Here is a 21,148-nt window from a genome sequence, read left to right as displayed (position 1 = left end):
GAAAACCACTCACCACTCTGCTCGTGCTCAAACTGAAACCCACATCTGAATTTGAATATGCTTCCTGCAGGAACGACCTTTAGTCTGCATCTCAAGTGAGCATGCGGGGTTATTGATGCTTATTTTTATTTTTTGTAACCACAATCTCGAGCAGACAAATTCGCCAAAGCTGGCAGCGCTGGTTGTGTATACGTTTGCCGCTGGCTCAAGCCTGCACTGCAGTGAAGTGCAGGCACAGAGCTACGCTGGAGAAGAGCATAGGCGTTCAAATTGCGAATTGCCCGAGTCAAAAATAATTCCATTTACGCTTCCGGGAAAAAAAACAACAAAAATGCTAGAGTGGCCCTGCGCAATATAATACCATTTACCATTTACCAGCTAGTACCACATCACTACTCTCTAGAGTGACTTTCTGTTAGCTAGTGCCAAGTTGCTGTATATCTGGCAGAACCACATGAATGGTTTGTGGGGATTAACGTCCCAAAGCGACTCAGGCTATGAGAGACGCTGTAGTGGAGGACTCCGGAAATTTGGACCACCTGAGGTTCTTTAACGTGCACTGACATTCCACAGCACACTGTCGCCTTGCTTTTCGCCTCCATCGAAAAGCGGTCGCCGAGGCCAGGATTCGATCCCGCATCCTCAGGAAGCGCCCTAACCACTGCGCCACCCCGGCGGGGTAAAAAAGAAATCTGATTTATTTATAGGAAAAGGCACGGTAACTGTCTCACTTGTGTTCTGTGGACACCGCAACCGCGCCGTAAGGGAAGGGAGGAAGATGGGAGTGAAAGTGGAAAGATAGAAGGAGGAGCCGTAGTGGAGGGCTACGGAGTAATTTCGACCACATGGGGATCTTTAACGTGCGCTGACATCGCACAGCACACGGACGCCCGGCGGGGTAAAAAACTGATTTATATTATAGGAAGGGAAAGGCGCGGTAACTGTCTCACTTGTTTTCTGTGGACACCTCAACCGCGCCGTAAGGGAAGGGAGGAAGGTGGGAGTGAAAGTGGAAAGAGAGAAAGAGCAGCCGTAGTGGAGGGCTACGGAGTAATTTCGACCACCTGGGGATCTTTAACGTGCGCTGACATCGCACAGCACACGGACGCCACTTCGTTTCGCCTCCATCGAAACGCAGCCGCCGAGGTCGGGTTCGAACCCGGGTACGCCCGGGGGGGTAACACATGAATGTGTCATGACAAACACAAAATAACATAAAAGGAACAGCCAAGGTCGCAATGAGCGACTGCAGGTAACAAATGCATCGGTCCCTGGTACTCGTGCTTTTTTACCATCACACTATGCAGCACTGAACTGAATGCTCATACGAGCGAAAAGTAAAAACTCTAGGGGCACTTTGGACCACTAAAGAGCAATGAGGTGAAAGCCTTTATTGCACGGTGGTCTGATGCCCTCCACTATGGCACCTCCTTCCTCGTTTTCCTCATGGCTCGATTCAGGTGTCCGTGGAGAAGTGTGAGATACTACGCCTTTTCTTTCCTGTAAACCAATTTGAAGTGCTGCTGATGCTTGCTGTACTGCGTCTGCCTTTGTATGCTGTGTCATGTGGCGTTTGAGCAAACGTCACATGAAAGGCGCTGCACTGACGACTGGATCGGGTTAACCTTCACATGTGCTCGAGTCGCCTGGTAACGTCATGACTGAATGTGATGTCATGATGGTGTAAGTTTCGGTCATGACATCATAGTAATCTCTGTCATTATCATCAATGTCACTAACTATCATGCTCAATCAGTATCTATCACTAACTTCTTCATTGACAGATTTAAAGGTCACCACCATGCAACTGCTCGCAAGATTCCAATGACAGCTCTCGCATGTTGGAATGGGGACGGAGGAAAGCAGTGGCAATGTGAGTGGCAAGTATGTATTTCCTGGGGCGGCTGTGCTGCGCAGACAGAGCGGGGACATACGTGAAGACACAGGTGCCTTCACGGAAAGTCAGGCTCAAGCAACCCAGTCGAAAAAAACTACAGAACTTTGTAAAAATACGACAAAATATCCTGTAGTTCTGTCGTGACCATCAGTATTTTTTTGTAGTTCTGTAGTTTTTCTGTAATATATTTCTGTTTGTTGTTCTGTAGCATTTCTTGTTGTAACTACAGAAATTTCTGATGTTACTACAGAATGTTCTGTTGCCACAACAGGTTTCCCGTCAAAAACCGCACAGAAATTCTGTCGTAACATCAGAAAATTTTCTGTATTTTTTTCCGATTGGGAATTCCCAGGCGAGGTGTCTCTGGCCACCCTCCTCACACCTCTCATAACCATGTTGCGCGAACTGCAGCGGGGATGGTGGAGGCTGCTGCCACAGTTGCTCTAGCAGTGCAATTGCAAAATGTTTTTTCCCAAGTTTATGATTACGAGAAATGGGGGTTTACTGTAAACATTCCCACGGTGATTTCACTTATATGTACTCCTTATTTTGGTTTCCACTCTTCTTCACGAAAAATTTCACAGAACCAAGAAATAAAACTGCAGACCTGTCGTAGTTAGGTTATAACTGGGTTTAAATGTATTCAATGTGGTAATCACCGATAGATTAAGAGGAAACCTAGACTTTAGTGAACAAAAAGGCCAGGCTGGATTTCAGGCACACCACTTGACCACAGCCGATGTTCACGGCACCAATCAGATGAAAGAGGAACCACAGAATATACAGTATTTACAGTAAACAATTCCGTAATGAATATACGATGTGAGGGAAGAGTTTGTGTCGAGAATAAAAACAAAAAAATTCTGTCACGATTCCAACACAAGCTCACGATTATAACATGAAATCGTAACATTAAAGGCAACCATAGCTGGGGATGTGACAATAAAGGAGACTGCATTTAAAAATCCAAAAGAAAAGTATCCGAGTGGTTTATTCACTGTCACTACTCGTTTCCCCCCTCTTGATTAGACACGATTTGCTAAGCACTACATGCTTTCTTCTCTCGCTTAGAATCCCGCATCTCTCCCTGCATGTTTTGCCCATTGGCCATGATGTAATGATATTAAACAGGAGAGTTCGAACCCTCAATAACTACAGCTTTTTATTAATTTTTTCACTTCCACCTTTTGGTCTTTCTCTATGGTTACCTTTTTTTTAACCTTGCCTCATTTTACAGCCTCGAAGTTGCCGGAAATTTGCCTTCTCTTCGCAACTGGCTTGCCTGGTGGTAAAGCTATCTTGATGACCAGCAAAAAAAGTAGTGTTAAATTCAGATATTGCTTCTGAACACAGCATGAAGTGCTGTTTCAGTGATGCAATTTCTAAAAAAAGTAACTCGTGCTATAATCTATAAATACCGTAAGCAACCCCTACATACAACCTGCTTATATTACAAGCATTTGATTTAGTCTAACCATCAATCATGTATGCATTACATAACCATGGCATAGGAAAGGCATATGTAGAAACGCTGTAATGGTATATGGAAACCGCACAGCAGCCACAAGTCTTCTGCACAAAAAGCTAACCCTGATCAGGAATGGCGGTAGTTCCCCCCACCCCCCCATAGTTCATCCTGTGTTTTGTGCACCCCTAATCCCATGAATTTAGCGGTGAGGAGGAGGGCAGAAGAGTTCAGGATTTCGTTACAGAATAGGTATTCAGCTCTAACCGAGGATGGCGACATTATCCTAGAAGCAAGGAACAATAATTTCTGAGATATCATTACTGAGTGCGCGGTAGAAGTAGGCGGTAGGATAGTTAGAGAGGATACCGGTAAGCTGTCTAAGGAGACGAAAGATTTGATTAAGAAACGCCAGAGTATGAAAGCTTCCAATCCAACAGACCAGATCGAATTGGCTGAGATATCAAAGCTAATCAATAAGCGCAAGGTGGCCGATATAAGGAAGTATAACATGGAGAAAATTTAGCGTGCTGTAAAGAACGGGGAAAGCTTTAAAGTGGTAAAGAAGAAATTGGCCATAGGCAAAAACCAGATGTATGCGATAAGGGACAAGGCGGGAAACGTCATCACGAATATGGACAAGATAGTCAAAGTAGCCGAGAAGTTCTATACACATCTCTACAGTAGCCAAAGTAGTCAGGACCGTAATGAGATATCCGGTAGGAAAAAACAGTCAGACGTTCCATCAGTGACGAAAGACGAGGTCACGAAAGCACTAGAAACTATGAAAAGGAGGAAATCAGCTGGAGAGGATCAGCTAACTACAGATTTGCTGAAGGACGAGGGGGATATCGTGCTAGAAAAACTGGCCACCCTGTATACGCAGTGCCTGGTGTCATCGACGGTATCGGAACCATGGAAGAATGCAGACATTATCCTCATTCATAAGAAAGGGGATGCTAAGGACCTTAAAAATTACAGACCAATCAGCTTACTGTCTGTTACGTATAAGGTGTTTACTAAGGTAATCGCTAATAGAATCAGAGCAACCTTAGGCTCCAATCAAGCAAAGGATCAAGCAGGGTTTCGGAAACGGTACTCTACTATCGATCATATCCATACCATCAATCAGGTGATAGAGAAATGCTCGGAATATAACCAGCCCTTATACATAGCATTCATTGATTACGAAAAAGCACTTCACTCAGTTGAAACCTCGGCGGCGATGCAGGCATTGCGAAATCAGGGGGTAGACGAGCCGAACGTGAAAGTGCCGGAAAGTGCCGGAAGTCACTGCACAGCAACCATAGTTCTGCATAAAGAAAGTAACAAAATTCTGATAAAGAAAGGTGTTAGGCAAGAAGACACAATCTCCCCAGTACTATTCATAGCTTGCTTAGAGGAAGTATTCAGAGACTTGGAATGGGAGCAGTTATGGATAAGGGTAGATGGAGAATACCTCAGTAATCTGCGATTTGCTGATGACATTGCCTTGGTAAGCAACACGGGAATGAACTGCAAATAATGATTGATGACCTAGACAGGAAAAGTAGAAAGGTAAGCTTGAAAATCAATATGCAGAAGACTCCTAAGTGCAGCTGCCGACTATAGCTGTTAACAATGTTGCGTCATACGCTTAAAAGCAGAGCTTATGTGTATCCCTGACATATATCGCACCAAGTAGTGACACACAAGCGATCTTTATCTGAAGAATGATGGCAGCCACCGACTTCCGCGAGAGGACGCGACGTGCAACAGGGATGTACAGGTTAGCCATGCAGGCGCTGAAATTAAAGGTACAAGCATGGGTAGAAGGTAACAAGATGCTCGGAGAGGCGCTTAGATGATAGCCTGTTCGTGCTAACCCAATGCATCGAAATATCTAGAGTGGACAATAGATCCTTTGTATTTGGCCTTCCTGGACACAAACGGGGCGTACGACAACGTAAGCAGGGAACTCCTGTCGAACATATTAAAAGAAAAAGGTATCGGTTATGAGATAATAGAGTTCCTACAGGAACTATACCGGGATAACAAAGTAGATATTACCTGGAAGGGGATAAGACGTACGGAAGATGTCAAAGTATGCAAAGGATTAAGACAAGGCTGTCCTCTATCAAGGTTGCTGTTCATGCATTATATGATAAACCTGGAACAAGAGGATACAAGACAGCAACCTAGGTTTTAACCTATCATATAGATTAGGTGGAAAGGCGGTCTATACCGCCTCCCCGGTTTGATGTATGCAGACGATATTGTGCTACTAGCTGAGAGTCTGGAAGAATTGCAAGAATTTTTAACTATTGCGGAGACGAAGGGGACGCTCTCGCTTCAGTTTCAGCGCAGTTGAAGATTTTCTGAAGATTTTCTGAAGAGGTCTGAAGATTTTCAACGGCTCAACTGATCAGGGTGTTAAAATACAAGGCCATGAAATACCAAGAGTAGCAGAATATAAATATCTGGGGGTATGGGTAAACGAAGGATTGGCATACATTGGAAAGCATGAGCAATCACTTAAGGCAAAAGGGCGAAGGAATGCCGGGATAATGAAGCATAAGGCATTGTGGGGATACAATAGGTATGAGGTTTTGAGGGGTAATTGGAAAGGAATTGTGGTGCTCGGACTTTCGGAAATGCGGTTTTGTGCCTAAAATCAAAGGTACAGTCGGCATTAGAAATAAATCAGAGATCCGTTGGACGATTTGCACTAGGTGCCCACGGCAAAACTACAAATGAGGCGGTACAGGGAGATATGGGCTGGGCATCTTTCGAAGTACGGGAAGCTCAGAGTAAAATATTATATGAGGAACGCCCGAGGAAATTGGACAGTAACAGATGGGCAGCTAGAGTATTTAAATACCTGTACTTATAAAGCGTTGACTCACAATGGAGGAAAAGAACTAGGAAACTAACTAGTAAGTATGCTAGTCACAAGGACGGAGAAATACAGAGCATTAAGCAACAGGTGAAAAACACAGAAGGTAAAAACTGGAGAAACTCGGTGGAAAAGAAACAGAGTGTGGAATTATATCGAAAGTGGAAAATGCAGATCAGGGAGGAAGATTTCTTTGATAACTCAAGAGGCAGTGCCCTACTTTTTGAAGCTAGATCAGTGTGCCTTAGAACACGCAGCTACAAAAAGAAATTTAACAATCTGCTGTATGTGGTACCTCCAGTGAAACAATGACCATATTATACTAGAATGTAATGGTATCCATCCGGTAGTTTATGCAGGCGCAATCCCTGTTCCTGAAGCTCTGGGGCACGGTGGAAGAAAGAGAGGTGCTACTACTACGACGGCGCGGCCGCGCTGCAGCGAGCGCGCGGCCGCTTAGTGTGACCAGAAGAGAGGGCAGCCGCTAGGGTCAGCACGTGTTCTGGGGGCCATCCTCTCCGCCGCTTCTGCTGGCGTGCCGAGCGTTCGATCTGCCGTTCACACTTCTTGCAGGCATGCATAGCCTGGACTGCATGAAAGAAACAAAGAAACTGTGCACAGGAATGAAGGCAATGTGCGTCGTCGAATGATTAAAGTAAACGACTGCAGCTAAGAAACATTCGATTTTAATGAGGGAATTCTCCATGACCTTCACAATTTCTTCATTTCACTAGTAATATTTGGAATACGTTGCTTGCTCATTGAACTTTATCGTATTTTTGCGCAATCTGTGTTTTGGTGAAGGTAAGACTCAAAAAACATCTCTGTGCTGCCCGATGCCACAAGCGCATCAGGAACACCACGCGTACGAATTTCCGAATCATTCACTACGCTGTCTGCCAGATAATTTGCAACGCCAAGACATAAATGACAAAATACAATATTATGCCACATTGAAAAACGGTGTGCGATTCACAAATGTCGTAGAATCTTGAATCCTGCTTCGTGCACTGAGACTTGTGCAAGGGCGTTATTGGAGTGGCCGTAATTACTAGCGCAACTAAATTATGCAATATCTTTTCAATGAATTTGAAAGCTGAAGCAAAGGAGAATAGGGGACAAACTTTAAGAAATATAAGAAAAATTATTTGCCTTAAGAAATTTTCATTGCTCGCTGTTTTCTTGAAATTAGCGCGATCGTACGTCTGTATATTGAAACATTATGTAAATATAAGCTTTCGCAGTTTGATACATAATTATGCTGAGAACAGTGTGTGGAAGATTGCCGCTCTATCACAAACGTTTTTCGAGACAAAGGCCTGCAAAATAGGCAAAATTTCATTTCCAGGCCCGATTTTGCCCCGCCGCGTGGTGCAGTTGATAAGATGCCCGACTGCTGTGCCGGAGCACCCTGGTTCGATCCCGACCGCCGACGGCTGCGTTTCGATGGAGGCGAAAAGAAGAGGCGTCCGTGTGATGTCAGATACCCGGGTGATCGAAATTACTCCTTAGCCCTCCACTGCGGCACCTTTTTCTCTCTTTCCGCTTTCACTCCCACACTCCTCCCTTCCCTAAAGGCACGGGTCAGGTGTCCACAGAACATTTGTGACAGATACTATGCCTTTCCTTTCCTGTGAAAACTAATTATTTTATTTTAGGAGATTTCATAAGAACAGACTAGGTGATTCTTACAAATCTGGTGAAAAGGAGTAGCCGGAACCGCTATGCGCCACCAAATTCTCCTTTATTGTTCACATAAATAAAAAAATCTGCACTCTCCACCCCACCCCCCCCAAAAAAAAAGGCAATTATCTGAATACAAACAAAAGCATGCATATTTTTAGTCAGACCGTTTCCAGCTACCTTGCTTTATTATAATTTCTGTAATCAGTCTAATCAATAACCAAAGTTGGCAAAAACAACAGAAAAAATAAGCGCGGCACTCCACTTCGTTATTATTAATTTCCTATGCCCCGAAAAAGAAAAAAAAATTGGGCAGCACATCCAATTGCAGATATCTTCTTTCCAGTCATCGGGAAACAGTATATCAAAATTTTAAAATCAATTTATAAGGTCGGCCGACAATCCTTTGTTTGATCGTACATGGAATCGCCTTATAGCATCCTACCTTCAAATTGGGCTGTAATGCAAGACAGGCACGTGTAATGGCAATAAAAAGAAATGCGAGCAAAGGCACGCCTACGGGTTCCGCTGTTTAAATTTCTTGCGTCATGTTTACATTTGGGTTGCATAAAAAGCCTTCTACAATTGTCCGCAATGCAATTAATCGGGACATTTGCGTGTCTTTGCTATCAACCGGAAAAAAAAAAAGAACGGCGAGAAAAAATTCAAATCGTGCAGTGCGCGAACGTAACTCTATTCTTTTTTTTTTTCTTTTCTTTCAGCGCGACAGTATCTGGAACTTTGCAAATGTTGGCAGCTGTGAAGGCTCACATAGTCCTCTTGCACTCCTTTGGATGCTCTTTACGCATCGCTCACTCTCGTTTGTCGTAAACAGCAGAGCTGCATATCAATTAAGAAATTATTCATGCAATCCCGAGTCGAATTATAACCTAGAAAATGGGCAGAAATATAGAGGTACATAATTCCAACAAAAAAAAAATTGTTTCAAGCAGGCGAACGCCCCTATGTGTCAAAAACAAGCGCCCGTCCTAGACGCGCCCATTGAAACACCAGCGAAACGAGCGAAGAGACAAGCTGGATGGATGGATGGATAGAATATAGGAGCGTCCCCTTTGAAACGGGCTGGTAGCAGTAGCTATCATGCTCATTTTCCTCCCTATATCTTATTATTCATTTAGAATGGTTAACTAAACCACCATTCTATTTATTAAATTTTGTTCCTACATTAGAATGGTTAACTAAACCACCATTCTATTTATTAAATTTTGTTCCTACATTAATAACATTATGTCACATCTCTGTTTTTAAGCCACCAATCTTCCAGTCGTTTTTTGCTAGTTTCCACCGCCGGTTTATTCACCCGGCCACTGTTATCTCTAACCCCAGAGCTTCAGGAACAGTGATTGCGCCTGCACCAACTTCCGGATGAATACCATTACATCATCATCAGCCTGCTTATACCCACTGCAGGGCGAAGGCCTCTCCCATATTTCTCCACTTAACCCGGTTCTGTGCTATCTGCATCCACTTGACCCCTGCGAACTTCTTAATCTCATCCGCCCACCTAACATTCTGCCGCCCCCTGCTACGCTTTCCTTCCCTTGGAATCCCTCAGCGACCATCGGTTATCCTTTCTTCGCACTACATGTCCTGCCCATGTCCATTTCTTCTTAATTTCTACTAGAATGTCGGTAACTTGAGTTATTTCTCTGACCCACTCTGCACGCTTTCTATCTCTTAATGTTACCCCTACCATTTTTCGTTCCATAGCCCTCCATACCGTTCCATACCATTACATTCAAATATAATATGGTCAATTGTTTCAATGGAGTTTCCACATACAGCACATGCGTCATCTCTATTGTTAAATTTCTTTTTTTAGCTGCGTGTTCTAAGGCACCCTGATCTAGCTTCAAAAAGTAAGGCACTGCCTCTCGATATCAAAGAAATCTTCCTTCCTGATCTGTATTTTCCTCTTTCGGTATAATTCCATACTGTGTTTCTTTTCCATCGAACTTATCCAATTTTTACCTCCTGTGTTTTTCACCTGTTGCTAAATGCTCTTTATTTCTCCGTCCTTGTTACTAGCATACTTACTAGTTAGTTTCCCGGTTCTTTTCCTCCATTGTGAGTCAACGCTTTTTAGGTACAGGTATTTAAATACTTTAACTGGCCATCTGTTACTGTCCAATTTCCTCAGGCGTTCCCCATATAATATTTTACTCTGAGCTTCCCGTACTTCGAAAGATGCCCTGCCCATATCTCCCTGTACCGCCTCATTTGAAGTTTTGCCGTGGGTACCTAGTGCTAATCGTCCACCGGATCTCTGATTTGTTTCTAATGTCGACTGTACCTCTGATTTTAGTCACAAAACCGCATTTCCGAAAGTAAGTCCGGGCACCATTATTCCTTTCCAAATACCCCTCAAAACCTCATACCTATTGTATCCCCACAATGAATTATGCTTCATTATCCCGGCATTCCTTCGCCCTTGGGCCTTAAGTGATTGCTCATGCTTTCCAATGTATGCCAATCCTTGGTTTACCCATACCCACAGATATTTATATTCTGCTACTCTAGGTATTTCAAGGCCTTGTATTTTAAGACCCTGATCAGCTGAGCCGTTGAAAATCATCAGACCCGACTTAACTGCGCTGAAACTGAAGCGAGAGCGTCCCCTTCGTCTCCGCAATACTTAACTAGAGTTTGCAATTCTTCCAGACTCTCAGCTAGCAGCACAATATCATCTGCATACATCAAACCGGGGAGGCGCTGCTCTACCGCCTTTCCACCTAATCTATATGACAGGTTAAAACCTAGGTTACTGTCTTGTATCCCCCAGTACCCGTGCTGCCCCTGGCGGCCGCGTCGTGCGTAAAAGTCATACTAAGCGGCCGCTCCTCGCGGCGCCGTCGGAGCACCTCTCTTTCTTCCACCGTGCTCTGGGGTTTAGAGATAACAGTGGCCGAATGAATAAACCGGCGGTGGAAACTAGCAAAAAACGACTGGGACATTGGTGGCTTAAAAGCAGAGAAGTGACATAATGTTAGTAATGTAGAAACAAAAATGTAATAAATAGAATGATAGTTCAGTTAACCAATCTAAAGCAATAATTAAGATATAGGGAGAAAAATGAGCATGATATAGCTACTGCTACCACCCGTTTCAAAGGGGACGCTCCTATATTCTATCCATCCATCCAACCATGCCCCGTTCGCCACTCCGCGCGTAGCGGCCGCCGGGATAACTGAGGTACAGAGGAGGGCGCGGTTCTCTTCGGAGCTATTTTCACATGCTATGCAATTGGTGCGATATTTAACAAAGAGGCTACTTATTCCAGGTGCTTAAACCGATCCCTGCAATTCCTTTACTATAAGTCCTTTACGTCCCTCAGGAGACGCCATGCACGCTTGGGTATTCATTTAGAGCAACGCGCTATGCTGGAATGGCTATTTGAAACTCTTTCAAGGTTTCAAAGGGAAGCTGAAGCGGTTTTCAAATTGCATGAAATGCTGTGGTTGGGAAGAAAAGACCTCGAAAATCATATGTGTAAATTTTTTCTCGATTCTGTCCGTTAGAACAGCCGCAATCGCCTTTTAAAAACCCGCGCGGACACGCCCCCGTCGCCTCCGGAAGCGCCGGGTTGGGGGATGGCAAAATTGGAGAGCTGGCGGAAGTGACGCCATTCACGGGGACCCGCGAGCCGGCCGGCCGTCCTGCCTGTCCCGCATTGCTTGCTCCGCTGCGTCTCGCGCTTTGGCGTGGCGAACGACGATTCAACGTAATCATTTGCTAGTGCCTTTTGTTTTTTCTAGTTCGAGCGTTCTGTGTGGAGTGGGTGTAGCGACAAGTGGCCATCATGTTGTCGTTCTGCGCAGCATTCGGCTGCGCGAACGCCTGCGGCCGGGACGATGTGGTGTTTCACACGTTTCCAAAGGACAAGAAACTTTCAGCGCGGTGGGTCTCTGACGTGAAGAGGAAAAATTTCGTACCTACGAAATCAACTGTGTTGTGCTCGAACCATTTCCGTGACAGTGACTATTATCGGAGCTTGTTAACGATGCGGGCACTCGGAATTCCAATTAAATCAGCGCGACTGAAGCCCGGAGTCGTTCCGTCAGTGTTCCCGCACAACAATAACGCCTCGCCACCTCCAAGAGCGGCCTTCGCCAAAAGAAAGCGGCGGGAGGCAAGTGTTTAAGGTACCCTTGTGCCTGTCCGTGGTTTGCTTGTGTGGTTCAACGTTCCGCGAACTGACTAGAGCTATGTGAAGGACATAGTGGCTCGGGAAATATTTCTCATGCCCGAATCTCCATACATCGGATATTACACATGGCGCCTTGCATCTGCTGTGGCGGGGCCAAATCCCTCTGCCTCGAAATTAGCGTCCTAGCAATCGGCACCCGAGGGCCATAACTGTATACTGGATCGTGTGAACATATCCTGTGCGCCGCAGCGACCAGTCGGCGGCAAGAGGCCCACCAGTTAATAATGTGTGACTCGGCAGCCCGTCTGTTTTCTTTCGACGACATTCGTCAAAACAACCACTGAGCCACCGCGGTGGGACAGTATTTTTTTTTTTTTAATTGCGTGCTATCAGCGTTGTAGTACGCGGGGGTATATCTGTACAGCATAAAACTGAGACCTTTGGTCGGAGTTTAACTTTCGTATTCTCTCTTATTCACCCTCTGAACATATATCTGTCAAAATGCACCATATTGGTGCAGTGGCAGTAGTTTTCTGTGCTCGTTAGTAAAGTTGCACTCACTCTTGTGCTGTTAATCAGTATAAATCTGACTTCTTTTGAACAGAATCTTGCAACTACATTTTTCACAATGCAAAAGAACAGAGTGCAGGGAAGAGCACGTCTCAGGATAGTAAATTCCTTGAGGCTCCTAATCTTTGGATGTAGTCTAAGGCACTGTGGTTATTGATACTAAAGAAAGAAAATGCTTTTGTCAGTGTTTTCATGAATTTTTATGTATTTCTTCATAGTAGGCTGGCATTTGTGTTGTGCATATTTCATATTCTTTCAGGTCCTCACAGAAATGCTCGAGAACACGCCTCCTGAAGAACAAGCAACCACTTCACCCCCTTCGCCATGCGAAGAGAATGTAAAAATCAGGGTTACAGAGGCACAGGTCATCTCAAAGGAAACTGCTGACAAAAGCCTGCAAGTTAGCAAAAAACAGCCACACTAAAAATGTACTTCAAACGCATTGTATTTATTTCGTATTAATTTCGCATTTTTTTGTCCCAATGCCATTCAAATATGTTATAAATATACTAGGAGTACAACACTGCATATCTTTATATAAAAATGTTTAAAATATGCTTTTTCCTGTTGAGTATATTCCTAACATACTTAAAATGTACTTTCTTCAGCTTGGGAGGGTTCACAAAATCTTCCACCTATAGACTGACAATGTACTTATAAAGTATTACTAATGTACTTGACCTATTTTTCATGCTGGCAGAAAGTACCCTTAGAATAGATTAAAAATATATGAAAAATAGGATACGCTCATATTTTTTGGAGCATTACAAATATGTTGCAGCTATATTTTCCAAACCAAGAAAAGTATACTAATAATATATAAAAGCATAATTTATACCATTCTCGGAATGCACTAAAAATATATGAAAAATTTGATGCGCTTATATTTTTGATGCATTACAAAAATGTAGCAAAAATGCACCAAAAATATAGCTGCCAAATGCTGAAAATACGTCCGACATTTTGAAAACTAGCTACCGAGAAACATAAATGAAGGGCAATACCGACAAACACCTCAATGCGACATTTGTGCCCATTGTCATGACCCTTTTTCATGCTCCTTGGTTGACAGTTTTCAAAAGTCAATGTTACTTAAGCTAACTTACCGTTATTTCCGTCCCTGTATTTTACCCACCCAGTCTGAATATATGTGACACAACTTCCTTTATATCTTTATTTAAAGCATTTGAGTGCAATGTCCCACCGTGGTGGTGCTGTGGTATATTTCCTACAGGAAATATACCAGGATAACAAAGTAGAAATTACGTGGGAAGGGATAAGAAGTACGGAGGATGTCAAAGTATGCAAAGGATTAAGACAAGGCTGTCCTCTATCACCGGTGCTGTTCATGCTTTATATGATAAACCTGGAACGGAGGATACAAGACAGTAACCTAGGTTTTAACCTGTCATACAGTTTAGGTGGAAAGGCGGTAGAGCAGCGCCTCCCCGGTTTGATGTATGCAGACGATATTGTGCTGCTAGCCGAGAGTCTTTGCAAACTCCAGTTAAGTATTGCGGAGACGAAGGGGACGCTCTAGGCTTCAGTTTCAGCGCAGTTAAGTCGGGTCTGATGATTTTCAACGGCTCAACTGATCAGGGTCTTAAATTTCAAGGCCTTGAAATACCTAGAGTAGCAGAATATAAATATTTGGGGGTATGGGTAAACGAAGGATTGGCATACATTGGAAAGCATGAGCAATCACTTAAGGCCAAAGGGCGAAGGAATCCCGGGATAATGAAGCATAAGGCACTGTGGGGATACAATAGGTAGAGAGCAATGATTAGCCTTGACCGCCTAGTAAAGAGCAGAGACATTATTCTGCCAACCAAGATCCGTATAACTCGTGCTATGGTCTTTCCAGTTGTGATGTATGGATGCGAGAGTTGGACTGTGAAAAAGGCTGAACACCGAAGAATTGACGCGTTTGAATTGTGGTGCTGGCGAAGACTCTTGAGAGTTCCTTGGACTCCCAAAAGATCAAATCAGTCGATATTATCGACCATAAACCCTGACTGCTCATTGGAGGGTCAAACTTTAAAGTTAAAGCTCAGCTACTTTGGTCATCTGATGAGAAGAGAGGAGTCGCTGGAGAAAGATTTATGTTGGGAAAGGTTGAGGGTCGCCGGAGAAGGGGTAGGCAGCGAACGCGTTGGTTAGATGGCATCCTCGAGGCACTGCAGATAAAGTTATGTGATGTTAGGAAGATAGTGAGAGACCGGAAAGCGTGGCGTGACATGGTCCATAGGGTCACGAAGAGTCGGACACGACTGAACGACTAAACTGAACTGAATAGGTATGAGGTATTGAGGGGTATTTGGAAAGGAATTATGGTGCCCGGACTTACTTTCGGAAATGCGGTTTTGTGCCTAAAATCAGAGGTACAGTCGACATTAGAAACAAATCAGAGATCCGTTGGACGATTAGCACTAGGTGCCCACGGCAAAACTACAAATGAGACGGTACAGGGAGATATGGGCTGGGCATCTTTCGAAGTACGGGAAGCTCAGAGTAAAATATTATATGAGGAACGCCTGAGGAAATTGGACAGTAACAGATGGGCATCTAAGGTATTTAAATACCTGTACCTAAAAAGCGTTGACACACAATGGAGGAAAAGAACTAGGAAACTAACTAGTATGCTAGTAACAACGACGGAGAAATAAAGAGCATGAAGCAACAGGTGAAAAACACAGAAGGTAAAAATTGGATAAATTCGATGGAAAAGAAACAGAGTGTGGAATTATACCGAAAGTGGAAAATGCAGATCAGGAAGGAAGATTTCTTTGATAACTCAAGAGGCAGTGCCCTACTTTTTGAAGCTAGATCAGGGTGCCTTAGAACACGCAGCTACAAAAAGAAGTTTAACAATGGAGATGACACATGTGCTGTATGTGGAAACTCCAGTGAAACAATTGACCATATTATACTCGAATGCAATGGTATCCATCCGGAAGTTGATGCAGGCGCAATCACTGTTCCTGAAGCTCTGGGGTTTAGAGATAACAGTGGCCGGGTCAATAAACCGGCGGTGGAAACTAGCAAAAAACGGCTGGAAGATTGGTGGCTTAAAAGCAGAGAAGTGACATAATGTTAGTAATGTAGGAGGAAAATTTAATAAATAGAATGATGGTTTAGTTAACTATTCTAAACCAATAATTAAGATATATGGAGAAAAATGAGAATGATAGCTACTGCTACCACGCCGTTTCAAAGGGGATGGTCCTATATTCTATCCTTCCATCCATCCAAGACTTCTGTGCCCAAGGATGTGGGATCGAATCCCGGCCGCAGCAGCAACTTTTTGATGGAGGTGGAAAGCAAGGCGCCTGAGTGCTGTGCAATGTCAGTGCACATTAAAGAACCCCAGGTGGTAGAAATTTCCAAAGCCCTCCACTATGGGGTCTTTCATAGTACTCGCAGCAAACAATTTCTGCCATACCATATCACGCATCATTAAATCACAATACAGTCCATGGAAAGGAAATACGCCTATGCCACTCAATATCTATTTACAGAGTTTAATTTTCAAGAAACAGTGCTACAATACACCATTATATAGAGTAGCAAAACACTGATCTCGTGCTAAACGAAAGCAAGTAGAAAGTCCGGACCGCAGATCTGGATAGGTTCCAAACTTTGGACGCAACGTGTACTGAAAAGGAAGAAAACAAGACACAAATTAAGGTAGGCTTTTTAACATTCAATCATATACTGCTACAAGAACTAGCTTTAGAAACCAGATGGTTTGTTCCTTCTTAACATGGTTATGAATGATGACAAAACAAAAGTAAGAAAAGCTGAGCTGGAGTTGGAAACCGCAATGTCTGAAACGCCGTATTTGAAATGTAGACTATGGCAAAGCCACCAACCTGTAATGGAAACCACAACGGGGCATTCTGTTTTTTTATCTGATCCTGACATGAATATAATAGTTCCATTTTTCAGAGTAAAGGAGTGCGGGTTAGAATCTTGGAAGCAGTTTTTTTTTTTTTTTTTTATCAGAATGAGAAGTGAAACATACTTCCTGTTTATGCGTGAGGTTCCATAGCGCGCATCAAGAAAAGGACCGAACACGAGCGCTTGTGTTCTGTCCCTTCTTTAATGTGCGCTATGGAACCTCATGTAGATTACCCACTAGCCCGAACCCTGACCCTTCCTGTTTGATTCTTTGCTTGCTTTCTTCAATGCACTCGCTGCATTGTTGAATTTGTGACGCAAAAAACTCTGGACCATAGAGTAAGGTAGGTGGGGAAATTTTGACATCGCATGAACTGAAGAGGAAGGAAACAAGACACAAATTAAAGCCCTCTTTTTAACATTTAAAACAATCAAATACTGTAACAAAATAATAAATACTGTAAGCTGTAACAAATATGGCAGCCCCTATTAATGCAAAATAAGTGAATAAAATTCTCAAATGCAGCCCAAATCTGGTCAGGTTAGATATACCAGTACTGCCCTTCTAAAAGCCGGTGTCATGATCACAGCTGACCGCATGCTTTCGTTGATTTATAAATGCAAAAATGGACAACTCTCGCAAAAAAAAAAAAAAAAAAGGTAAATGTGCCGCTTAACATTCGCATCCACCATAGCTTATGCTACTCTTTGCACGTTCAGACGAGAAGGACGGTCTACTCTGGCAAAAAAACAAGAAAGAAAAAAAAAACATCTGCCGCTTCTTAACGTCCGCCCTAATCCATCCTAATTTACAACGAAATTTTGTTTTTACACAGCAGCATTTATATAAAAAAAAAAACACTGTTATATTACGAACTTCACTGCATGAACAGTTTATCTTTTAGCGGTGTAGAAAATACAAAACCCAAGTTCTCGAACCCTTCCCTTTCCGCTTAATCTTGAATGCATGCATTTGTGACTATAATACAAGCGAATTTGGAAGAAACAGCAAACGAAACACGTAAAGCTTTGGTAACATACAATTGCATACCTCAAAATATCAGTACAGCTGAAATTTTCTGTGGAGCCAAGCTGCTCCCAACAGGTTTTGACCGGAACAGCGCGCACTAAGACACAGACAAGAAGAGAGACACGACACACACGAGCGCTGACTTTCAACTGGTGTTTATTGTTCTGTACGAGGCATATATACAAGTTCCAACAACGCAAGGAAAACAACCATCCTTCATAGATTCATAGTCAATTCATGCATGTCACACTGAACAAGGACGATAACAACACTATCATTTTCCCTTCACTAAAGATGCCAATTCTTTTGAACTGTTCGATAAAGAGGGGCTACTGACGCATGCGTCTTTAGACCAGGCGATGTGCGCTGCTTCGATTATTTCGCGTGTTAATTGGTCACTGTGTTTACTTAAAATTTGTGTGCTAGTGAAGTCAGGGTGGCAAGTTTTGTTTTCACAGTCTCTACAATGAATCCCGAGATGCCCTTTTACTGTGTTATGCACGTTATTATTGTGCTCCTTCAGGCGTTCATTGAGGCATCTCCCCGTCTGACCCACATACAGCTTGCCGCATGACAAGGGAATGGCATACACTACACCTTCTTCACATGACACGAATCGATTTTCATGCTTGATGTCGCAATCTCTGGGAACGAAATCAGTATTAACCATTTTGCACATCTTCCCAAGCTTATCTGGAGCCGAAAATATAACCTTAACTCGTGCTCTATTCGCTATCTTTTTTAGTCTGTGGGAGAAATGATGAATGTAAGGTACAGCAGTAATTATTTCTTTTTCCTTCCGCGTCTCTGAATCTGCCTGCTTCCCTTTTCCATTTTTGCATGTGTCAGTAGCCCCTCTTTATCGATCAGTTCAAAAGAATTGGCATCTTTAGTGAAGGGAAAATGATAATGTTGTTATCGTCCTTGTTCAGTGTGACATGCATGAATTGACTATGAATCTATGAAGGATGGTTGTTTTCCTTGTGTTGTTGGAACTTGTATATATGCCTCGTTCCAAACAATAAACACCAGTTGAAAGTCAGCGCTCTTGTGTGTCGTGTCTCCCTTCTTGTCTGTGTCTTAGTGCGCGCTGTTCCGGTCAAAATGAGTTACCAACTTGCTCAAGCATCTGTTTTAACGAATGTCCCAACAGGTGCTCTATCATTAATTTTACCCACAGAAAACCTTTTGACCAAACTTGGGACATCTCAATTAAAATCCTTACTGACGGCTGGAGGTACAAACATGGCCATCAAAAATTATCATGAGCTTCATGTGTTGATACAACTGCCATGAAATGGGTACTCCCACTGAATGCGAAACCAAGTGGCGCTGTGAATGTTTTAACGGTGCCTGAAAGCCTGCAACTGCATTGCAGGTATAATAGGAATGGGATGTGCAAACTGAAAGTCTCAGCAATATAGACCACCAAGTTCAGTTTGATTCTTGTACTAAGTTCTCAATGGTTTTCTCACATGAATGCCAACTAGCGCCCATATTGTAAACGTGCCTCGACTCGATGCTCTACCACCAGTGCTTGGAGTGGAGAAAACAGCCACTCCTCCACTTCAGGGCCAATTTGGATTCATGAATCCAACTCGGCATTTCCTCTGACAAGTTCTCTCTCCACTCGAAGCAGCGCAAATGGCGTATGGGGATGAAATTAAGGCGTACTTTTGGCCCGAAAACTGTGTGCTAAAGTAGCACGCTTAGTTTTTCATGTTGAGTCTTCTAAACAACCTTCGCAAGCAAGTTGGATGTTAAGAGCATAGTGGAACTTGTTTTGCGGGCTAGATAAAAAGGGTGGCTGTGAAAAACGACCAAAAATGCTTTTGCGCCTGGCAACAGTCGCTTCTGGTGACGTAGAGTTTACGCAGTACATGACATAGGCTTTGAGAAATGGTGTGAATACTTCGGTTGGTGTGAGATGTTCTCGCCCTTTGCCTTTTTTTTTTTATTGCCATGCTTTGACAGACATCAAAATACATTGGAAAAAAAAAAAAGTAAAAGCCGGCACTTTTATGAACATGGCTTTGGCCTTCAGAGGGCTCGGGGGCAAACGGTGAAAACCTGCATGCTGCTTCACAGTGCGTTTCAGCGCATACACCTGAATTCGGAACCCTAACTGAAAATGTGCTTGAAGAAAATGCCTTCGCTGGCAGCGAATATCCATCCGTAGGACAAGCACACCAATGCACTCCCTCGACAGTGCCGCGCGTCCGAAGACGCACTACGTACCCTCAGGTGACAGGCAAGCCATTGATGCGTGGGGTGCAGCACAGATGTCCGCACAGCCCCACCGCGCCTTCGGTGCACCCCAGCTTACTGCTCGCGACATGCTGTTCCCCCACAACAAGTTTGCCGCCGTTCATCAGAAAGGGCGAGCTATGGAAGGAGTGCGCCTCCCCCACAGCTCGAATCAACCTTCAAGCTCACCATTAACCGTGAAATGAGCGCCTCAACTCTGCACTCAGTAGGCTCCGAAAAGTTGTTCACTTCATCGGCAACGACTTGAAATGTACCCACACCACAGGAGCATAATGCGATAATCAATTACAGTACTGGTACCGGCGGCTGATCACAGTTATAAAAGCTCGGCACGGGCAGCAAGAGGCCACGGCCACACCTGTAAAACGATAACGTGCCAGATGTCCTGTGTCGCTGTCACTTTCAGCCAATGCTTTAGAGAAAGGTTTGGTGCATCCTCATCATATCCACTTTCGTGAAGTTTGGTATACCGGTAGAACAAAGTCCACACAGCGAGCAAACGATGTGATGTCCTCAGTGTTTACAAGTGGAGTGGTCGAGGAGCGGCGCCAAGGCAGCGGCATTGCGGACTAGAGATTCTTGAGAAAACTCGAGTTCTCTCTGGCACTGTGGGAGTTATTCGAGTGGAGGTTGTTTTCTGAAACGAAAAACGGGCCTCAGGGGCTGCTTGGAGTAGAAGTTCTAGTGAAGGCACAGTCGTGAATATGACGGTAAGACTAACTGCCACATTCGCGAACATGCCTTCACTGCAACATCTACTCCAGGCCGTTTGGAGCGGCAGATCTGTTTTGTTTTTTGCCAGAGTCGACCATCCTTATAGTCTGAACGTGCGGCGTAGCATAAGCTTTGATAACTCTGATTAGCTGCCGGTACCAGTACTGTAATTGATCATCGCATTACACTTTTGTGGCATGGGCACATTTCAAGTCGTCACTGGTTAGCGAAAGTTTCGTGGCTCGCCCTGCGCGATGGCTTCCCCAGACGACGGTGAACTTGCAGGGGAGCAGTGTGTTACATGCAGTAAATTGGGGGAACTGGAGGTGCGGAGAAGCTGTGTGGACATCTGTGCTGCACCCCACGCTTCAGTGCCTTGCCCATGGCAGTCGAGGAAGCACATTCATTTGCTCATCCTACAGAGCGATATTTGCAGTCAGCAAAGGGCATGGCTTTTCAAGTAGGTTTTCAATTATGGCTCCGAACTTGTCCGAAAGAGACAGGGCAATCAATGAACAGAAGGGTAAATGAACATCGGGCAGACACAGGCAAAGCCCTCCCAAAGGCAGTTTCCCAGC

At 43.9% G+C, this 21,148-nt stretch overlaps 1 long non-coding RNA gene across 4 annotated transcripts in view; it reads right to left on the bottom strand.

The window, feature by feature from the left end:
* The window catches only part of LOC146194183 (uncharacterized), a 667,843-nt gene that overhangs the window by 636,898 nt on the left and 9,797 nt on the right, over positions 1 to 21,148 (bottom strand). For 2 of the 4 annotated variants that reach the window (XR_014705791.1, XR_014705793.1), the window contains exon 5: positions 16,164 to 16,313. The exons of 1 other annotated variant lie outside the window; for it this stretch is intronic. This is a non-coding gene — a long non-coding RNA (uncharacterized LOC146194183). Of the gene's footprint in view, positions 1 to 16,163; positions 16,314 to 16,860; positions 16,933 to 21,148 lie in introns of those variants that run through there. One more of the 4 variants, XR_014705792.1, reaches the window with a different exon arrangement.

The sequence above is a fragment of the Amblyomma maculatum genome, chromosome 3, assembly GCF_055883805.1.
Source record: "Amblyomma maculatum isolate TAMU_Amacu chromosome 3, ASM5588380v1, whole genome shotgun sequence".
NCBI classification, from domain to species: Eukaryota; Metazoa; Arthropoda; class Arachnida; order Ixodida; family Ixodidae; genus Amblyomma; species Amblyomma maculatum.
This window is presented reverse-complemented; position numbering and strand designations above follow the sequence as displayed.